The sequence below is a fragment of the Xenopus laevis genome, chromosome 9_10L (assembly GCF_017654675.1).
Source record: "Xenopus laevis strain J_2021 chromosome 9_10L, Xenopus_laevis_v10.1, whole genome shotgun sequence".
Lineage (NCBI taxonomy): Eukaryota > Metazoa > Chordata > Amphibia > Anura > Pipidae > Xenopus > Xenopus laevis.
The window spans coordinates 28,790,531-28,798,061 of NC_054387.1; positions in this window are offsets into that span (position 1 = coordinate 28,790,531).

Consider the following 7,531-nt stretch of genomic DNA (forward strand, 5'->3'; position numbering starts at 1 on the left):
AATGGACAGCGTTGGTTACTGAAGGCTCAAGCCTGCCAGTCTACCAGAGCAAAAGTGACTGTGGAAGGTGTAGCAATTCTGGACTGCGGGCTGTTAGGAACTGTTTGGCAGCGCTGTATGTATTTACCAATGACAATTGCCATTGTGATTAAGCTTTTTTTTATGCTTGATGTAGAGAAATTCACATTGCTGTGCAGCCGGCACATTGTTATATCTTTTTACTAGCATTAATCAGCCATTTTTCCCCCTCTGAGGCAAATTTTAGAGTCTTCAAATGGGACTTTTTAGCCTTCCTCTGGATCAACTAGTTAGGCAGGTTATATATAGACTTAAGGTTGAACCTGGTGTACATGTGTCTTTTTTCAACCTAACTTACTATGTAAGTTGCTGTTTTTGCAGTTGCACAGCAGCACCCAAGCTCCATCCTCCCTTACGGATTCTGAAGCTTACTGGACCGGCAGACAGCCTGTTAATTGACCACTACCTAAAAAGTTTGACAAATTGCAGTTGTGAGAGCAGAGTAAGAATATTTATTGCGTAAGTACAACATTACTACTATTTTATGTGCAAATGGGTGATGCTGTGTTAATAGCAGGGCTTTTAACACCCTTTATGAAAAAACATATCAGCCCTACAGTATAAGTCCTTACTCTGCTCCCTTTTTTTCTTAGTCATAACATTGGAGTAAGGCATAATTCTGACTGGCCAGACTGCCAAAGTTCCGTGGCAACCCTTTCCATTTCTAAAATTCATTATCACCCTCATGAACAAGCCTATGATCAGAGAGTTGTAGATCTACCTCATTAGGTATAAGATAAGCTAGTAGATAGTAGATATAGCAGTATTAATGAGTATGCCTAATTAATAAAACTATATCAGTAAATACAACAGACCTTTTGTTGTCATTTGGGTGTAACTCTATTATCAGAGCATATTAATAGCTGATTTATTGATTAACTAGTATTAAATGTTAATGTTATATAGTGGTGTGTTGTCTACAGTGTGTATTTTTTCCACAATATTACCATTGTCTTACACATTTGGCGTTCCTCAGATTACCATATACAACATGCAGTATGGAATCATAGCAGCAAACGGGCATTGTAAGTGCACATCATGCGTATCCAATATACGTAATTAATAAATAACTGGACTCGCTATTGAAGATGTTTCAGTACTCATCCGAGCAGCCTCTTCAGTTCAACTGACTGGTGTGGGAAGTTCTCGCCATATAGACTCTTCCACTAATCCAATCACAATGGCACATTGTAACGCTTCAGAGAGGTGACATCTGAGGTTCACATTGATGTTGATTCTTTGTAGTTACTGTGATAGGATTATCCAATGTGTCATGCAACTCCTATAAACAGGTGTTACTTGTGAGAGTTGCATGAATGGATGTGTGAAGTGTTTTGAAACCGCCGGGGTACAGATGTTCAGGACACTTCACACATCCATTCATGATATGTAAGATGATCATTTTCCATCACTTTTTCACTTTACAAAATAATATATTTAGGGGAGGCACTGTGGTCTACACAAAGTTTAGCTGTTTACTTTTAGCAGTGGTTGCTACGGCCTATGGGATGTTATTGTGAGCAGTGTGATGAACGCTTGGGGAAACTGTGAGCTATATGTTGCTCACAATTTGTTCCATTTATGTACTTCATATACACCATACCAATGTTGTGTACTTTGCATACAGATAGCAAGATGAAGAGCAGCTCGGTGTCTCAACAAAGCAAAGGTTCCGCAGCTACTCCAAATTCTCCACCAAGGAAGAAAGGCAGACTGCGAAATTGCAGATTTAATGATAATTAGCTTGCAGTTCCTGCCTTTACATCCTGGTTGGCTCGCACATCAGATGAAAACTCTGCACGATGCATCGTTTGTGAAAGTACATTTGGTATAAAATACGATGGTGTTGATGCAGTAAAGCAGCATGCCACTGGAAAGAGACATCTATCTGCTATGCAGAGTAAGAAGAAGGGCAGCCTCATAACAAAGTTCTTCTGTAGTGCACAGAATAAGGAGGAAGATTTTGTAACGGCAGCAGAGCTAACCCAAGTCTTTCATGCAATGCAGCACCACCACAGCTATCTATCATCAGACTATGGAAGCAAGTTAAATGTAAAATTATTCAGTGATTCCCAAATAACTAGTAAACTACATCTTGGCAGAACAAAAAATGGAGAGTCTTGTGGAAAATGTGCTGGCACCCTATAGGCAAAGGATCCCCCTACCCCCTTCGATTGTGTTTACCACCAACCTAATAAAAACACAGAGACTTGTTATGGTGGTAAAATCTGTGAAAGTCACATTTTTTATTTAACAATCTTATATTTAAAGGACTAGGTAACACCCTGACCACCAGCTGCGGCTCCTATACTCGTAGAAAACATGGGACTGCTGCCCATCCCGTAACCAATCGTTTTAAGGGAGCAGGGATCACGGGGCAGAGCGCCCTCTGTTGACCAACAAGTAGCCCATCCTCCTGCTCCCCCATTATGTGCAATAATGGCGCTAACTCAGCCTCTCGCATGATTCAGACAAGACCGTGCAGTCAAAGTCTGCTCCACACTCGTGACTTCCCAAGGGTAGGCCTGCACTTCACTGAAACCGTCCATCTTCCTGGAGCCGCACTGATGCCAAAACCTAGGAGCCGCAGCTGTGTCATGGGAGTACCTATTTGACTAACACAGATAATGGTACCCCAGAGGAAGGCAAAAAACTCAGGTTCTTTCAGCCAATTAGCAGCCTGATGAAAAATTCCTTCCTGACCCCTTCAAGGCGATCAGTTGCGAGAACCCTGGAGCACCGTCTTTCGTAAACTTCTTCCTTTTGACTTGACATGGGAGAGTGGGAGAAAGAAAAAAACAAAGTTATGTGTTGCTGCCGCTTTGCCTCTCCTTAAGAACCCCTTCCTGGCTTACCAGCCCCCTGGCTCAGCCCTCCAGCTGCCCCCTTTTTTCTGCCGAAAGTCCCTGGCCATTGTTCTACCCACTGCAGGAGGGGGGCTGAGAGGGACCGAAACTGCACGTCCACATCTATGGGGGAGGAGGGACCCTGCCTATCCTCACATCGGCCCTATGCAGGCCTTGTTCCCCCTTCTGTTCACTGTGCTATACAGGAAATGCAAGAATATTCTTGTACGTTTGCCATTGCCACAGATGCCAGTAAGTGCATTCCTGCAGCACATCTTTTTATTTCACTATTCCAACCCATCGGTCTCATTTGATAATCTGCACTTATTGGTTACCATTTTGTTTGCACTTACAGGTTGTAATCACTACTACTACTGTTTTGTTTAGTGATTTAGCTCATTTACAGTACCATGAGAACTGATGGAATGGTTGCTATAAGAATAGACTATTCTTGAAAGTGTTCTAGGCAAACCATAAGGAAGTTATGTGTTTTGTTGCTACTTGCACTAATTTGCACTTGTATTCCAAGGGAAAGACAAGGCATTTTGTGCACACTAGGAACCCTAATCTGTGACTCTAAACTGTTAAATTATTTGTAGCAAAATATTTTTCATTGTCTTCTGTTTTTTTTGTATCAAACACTAATAGGAAGATTCATAGTTTGTCGCATTTGTTTTTTTTTTTTTTTTGCATATTAAGAGAATGTTTTTGGCCATGTTATATTTTGTTTTTGTGAAAGAAGTTGTATATTTTGTCGAATAACAGCAGTACAAGGGAATGATTTATTTCTACTGCTTTTCTCTTTGTTACCTTAAGCTAGATTCTGATTAACTTGTGATCAGGTCAGGCCTGGACTGAGAGTCAAAATAGGCCCTGTCATTCCAACAGACCCCCACTAGCACACTAAATAGTGACTGTCTATGGCATTTTACAGCACCCCCTTTGCCAGAACTCACAGATTGCCAGTCCGTCCTGCTAGTAGTGCCTGAATTGTATTATTATTATTATGTTTCAAGATTGAGTAAAAGGTTGCAACCTCTTAAGAGAATGCAGCAGATGCAAATAAAAAGGTAGAAAGCTTTTGGTACGTACACAAAAAAATAAAATAAATAAATCTGAATTTGGTAGGCACATCTTGGGGGTGTGGCTTTGGGTGGGATTGGGGTGGGGCTTTGGGTGGGATTGGGGTGGGGCTTTGGGCGGGCTAAGGCCGGTATTTTTTTTTCCTAGAAAAGGTGGCAACCCTACGCACACCTGGCCCTCATACAATTACATTAGCCTGATTTGTAGCGGCCATTGGGCCTGCTGCTTCAGGCATGATGGCGCATAATACACATGCCGGGTGCTTATATTGTAGCAGTCAGTGTGTCATGCGTGAAAATTCATATGTACTATTTTCATTTTGGGGTCTCTGTATGCCACATGGTTTTGTTAATCTTTGCATATCAAGCATCAAACTATTCAGTAGACCCCTAGCGTTCATATTTAGGATGCTTTATGCTGGTGAGTTACAAAGTGTGGGGTATATAATGTGGTAAAATGCAAGCTTTGTGATGATTTTCCGATTTTCATGATTTTTGTGTGTCTCTATGCCAGATACTATGGTAAACCCATGCACAATGGGCATAAAACTGTTCAGTGGACCCCTGGCAATCATATTCAGGGTGCTTTTTCTTGGTACCTAATACAATGTGGGATATGTGGAGCAGCAAAATAAAAACTTTGAAGGTATTTTTCAGAATTTGAATACATTTTTATAAAAAACGCTAGGTTCAGACAAGCTTTGATGTTTGGTAGTTAGGAGTAGAGAGACAAAGTTACTCATTTTGGAATCAGCCAAATATGTACTCAAAAATATATGTTTCTCTGGGGTAAACCTACTGCTTCAGGATTTTTTTGCCTTGGAATCTAAAGTATGCCGATTTCTGCCTTAGTACTTTCAAAATTGTATAATTGTATAATTTTGAGAGACATGAGGCTTTCCAAATCAGTTGGATTTTCATGCGTAAAATGAAATATTTTTCTGGTATAAATTATATAAATATTATGAGAAATAAGAATTTTAATTTTTTTTTACATTTCTCAGGGAGAAAGGGATGGTCCTCAAACAACAGATGCTTTCCACCCTTTTACTCCAGCTTTAGATATTCCCCAACCGTCCAAAATACCAGACGGGGTAGACCCACCTGGCAACAACAAGAAACCCAACACTGCAAAGAAGAGCTCGGCCTGACTCCACTCCACAGGCCAAACCACCAAGGATAGGAGGCAGACTTCAAAAAATCCTTGCGAACATGGGAAGCACACGTGAAAGACACTTGGGTATTGACCATTCTGGGTCAGGGCTACAGAATTCCCTTCTCATCCCTTCCACCAAGAAGGTTCCTTGCATCTTCCACTACCCCTCACAAGGAGACCTTACTCCAGCGGGCAGTAGACACACTTCTGACAATAGGAGTGTGGAGCAGGTCCCAGTATCCCAGCGATACAGGAGTTTCTACTCAAATCTCTTTAAATCTTTAAACCCAAGGGTGCTGAACCAAAAATTCCAGATGGAGTCCCGTCAGTGATTGCCATGGAACCGGAAATTTTCATGATCTCAATAGACTTACAGTACGCGTACCTTCATATACCCCTATGCCTAAGTCCTCGAGTCTTTCTCAGGTTTGCCATCAACAACTGTCACTATCAATTTACAGATTTTGTACTGCGCCACACGTTTTCACCAAGGTACTGACCCCCACTAGTAGCATACTTCAGATCCCTTGGCATACACGTCATACCATACCTGCTGGGTAGCCATGGGGGCAGCCATTCAAAGCTGAAAAAAGGAGAAAAGGCACAGGTTTACATAGCAGATAATAGATAAACTCTGTAGAATACAATGGGATTCTACAGAACTTTACTGTTATCTATTATGTCACCTGTACCTCTTCTCCTTTTTTTAAACGAAATGGCTGTCCCCATGGCTACACAGCAGCTTATCTGTATAAACGATAGTAGCCTTTCTGAAGCAAACACACTAGTTTTACCAGTGCAGGGCAACACTGCATTACATTTTAATTAATGTTAGACATTATTTTAGTTTCTGAAGAACAGTTTTAGGATTTTTTCCTTTCCAAATGAATTGTAAAAGTATTCACCATAGGATAGATGTATTTAGGAAAGGTCAACATTTTTAAGAAGGCAATCCATCCTTTTAAATGTAATGGTGCATTTTTAAAAATGTGTAATTTTTTTTTTTATCATGGCAGGTCATCAAATAGAGCCAATAAAGATCTGCCGGAAGTTATATACCTAGATTGTTGATGTAGGATTGTTTCTTTTCAATACCTCATTGCTATAGGACTTTAGCAGAACAAAGGTCTTATATATATTTATTAGTGCAGTCTTTTGGGTTTAAATTCAGAAATAGACTCAAAAGTGTGTAGAAGATTTTGTTTTATTATGAGTAGGATTTTTCACAATTAAGAAAAGTCAAACACTGGTAAACACACTTATTATGAATAGATAATTTATATCCAGACCAGGTAATCAGGAGGACATCTTGAGATATCTGAGGAGGGGTTCCAATGTTATGTTGAACAGTAGGAGTGAGAGAGACAAACCATGTCTAGTCCCTCTTTTTAGGATTACTCCTCATATTTCACCAGCTGCAATTATAATTGTTTTAGGAGCAGTTGAATAAAATCTATGAAAGGGCCTATAATTTAAAGGGTTCATAGAGAGTCGTTTCGATGTTTCCTACAGATCTTATCGAATCGCCTTTACAGTGCCAATTATAACCAAGGCAGTTTTTTTTTTACTTGTTTTGCAGTGTAGATAACCTTTATATTAGTTCTTCATCCCAGATATTCCTTTTACAAAGCTGCTCTGTTCAGGGAAGAACATTTATATATAAATGTCAGCACAAAAGAAAACTAAAAATAAACATTAAGAAACATGTTCTGCATCCTCTAATCAACCAGTGTTGCAGAAGATTTAGCGGTAGATTTTTCAAAATGTGAGATCAGAGCTCCCCACAAAAAAACCCACCCACTTTCTTTTAATTCCTATGTGATTTTTAAGGAGCATATTTAATGGGTGAAAGTTGCAGTTCGCCTTTTGATAAATATACTTCTAAAAATCCCATCGGAATGACTAGAAAGTTGCTGAGTTTTCCTGTGGTGAGCTCTGATGTCACATAAAGGGGCCTGTCTATTATGCTGTGTAAATGTAGTCTTCCCAAAAAAGGTGATAAGGGTGAAGACACACATACTAGTAGCAGCTACTACATACTACATGTGTCTTAGCAGAGGCAAGTCTCAGTATTGTCTATGGAAGGGTATGTTTTTTGGCTTTTTGTAGCCACAAAAAGTAGCTACTACTAATTGCTCTGTGTGTTTTCACCCTAAACGTTTTGTAAAATAAACAGCAAATTTCTTAAAGTCTGTACGCCTTCCAAATTCCGCATTTGAAGGCATTAGAAAAATATAATGCTTGACAAGTGCACCATTTCCTTTTGATGTGTTGTGAATTTGAATGCCATTTCTTTGCTGTATATTTACACAACATAGTAAATATTCCCCTGTGTCAGTCAATCGCTCAAGTGTCCATCGCTAATTGAT